The following is a 1,259-nucleotide window of genomic DNA, read 5'->3' on the forward strand; positions in this document are numbered from 1 at the left end:
TAGCCACTAGTGGTGCAGAAGTTACACACTTCACCTTTGAGAGAGGATGTAGTATTGCATGCTGCAGTGCAGCTAAATAAATAGAAGAGTCACACCTTGTAACTGATGTAATTGACAATCAACTCTATCCCTCACCAGAAAGACCAGATCATTCTGTATGACCTGCAAAGAGCGTTTGCTGTGGATAGCTTGAGCTCCTCTCACCCCCTCTTCCCGAAAGGAAGAAGGGGTCAACACACCCTCAGAAATTAGCGAAATGTTCAACACAATTTCCTACAGCAAGGTACAAAACTCTACTGCACTATCATGAGACCTAGCAAATTAGCAAAGCCTAGAATCCAAGAAGAACACTCTAGAAACTCGACTGAAAACTCCAAGAACACTCAGAATACCACGGCAACCAGACAGTGACACACTAAGAACATTTTACCGACCACATACCAACTGCATAGCAAACAGGTTGATAAGCATTCTGCAACAAGATAGTAATGAGCTGCGAATAACTACTCAGAACACCCCAACAACCACCTAGCAACACCCTGGCAACCACTCATAACAATTGAATAGATTACAACATTAAAAAATGTTTTGGATCTTCATGTTGGATCTATGTTGGGTTTCAGCTTGAGCTCTGATATTGTGGAATTTCGAAAGACCACCAAAAGCGCGATCTCTTGAGGGACTGCAAATAAAGTCATAAAGCAGTCAGGGTAGTTTCAGTCCAGTCAGAGATAAATGCATTTCATATGTTTGTCATTTCAGGGAGCTGCAGTGCTTAAAATGCTCTCTGAATTCCTGACAGAGCCTGTGTTTGCCAAAGGACTCAGTGTAAGTTTGACTGTACTCTCATGTTTTTGAACAAGTTTAAGAGTTCATACAAATTTCAAGTCATATTTCACGACCAATTGTGTTGTTCTCTCCCACAGAACTATCTGAAGCAGTTTGCTTTTGGAAGCTCAGTGCATTTAGATCTCTGGCTACATCTTCAAAAGGTGGGCTGTTTAACTGCTTGACATTTATATGTGGTAAAGCTGGGCAGTTGCAAGTTATTAAGTTTGAACTGCGTGATATAAAATCGTAATTGCATGTTATAAAATCGGAATTGCGAAAATAGTCTTTTCCCTCAGAATTGGACATTATAACTCGCGATTGTGAGTTTATAAAAGTCAGAATTGCAGGAAAAAAAGTCAGAACTGCGAGAAAAAAGTCAGAACTGTGAGTTTATATCTCGCAATTCTGACTTTATAACTCGCAATTGC

The 1,259-nt window shown here is 40.2% G+C and overlaps 1 long non-coding RNA gene across 1 annotated transcript; it reads left to right on the forward strand.

Annotated features, from left to right (window-relative positions):
* Positions 1-154: 154 nt before the first annotated feature.
* Positions 155-992, forward strand: LOC107736161 (uncharacterized). Its single transcript, XR_001639596.1, has 3 exons — positions 155-283; positions 763-828; positions 927-992. It is a non-coding gene; the product is annotated as an uncharacterized LOC107736161 (long non-coding RNA).
* Positions 993-1,259: the final 267 nt, after the last annotated feature.

The sequence above is a fragment of the Sinocyclocheilus rhinocerous genome, unplaced genomic scaffold, assembly GCF_001515625.1.
Source record: "Sinocyclocheilus rhinocerous isolate Xijiao unplaced genomic scaffold, SAMN03320098_v1.1 C36534937, whole genome shotgun sequence".
NCBI classification, from domain to species: Eukaryota; Metazoa; Chordata; class Actinopteri; order Cypriniformes; family Cyprinidae; genus Sinocyclocheilus; species Sinocyclocheilus rhinocerous.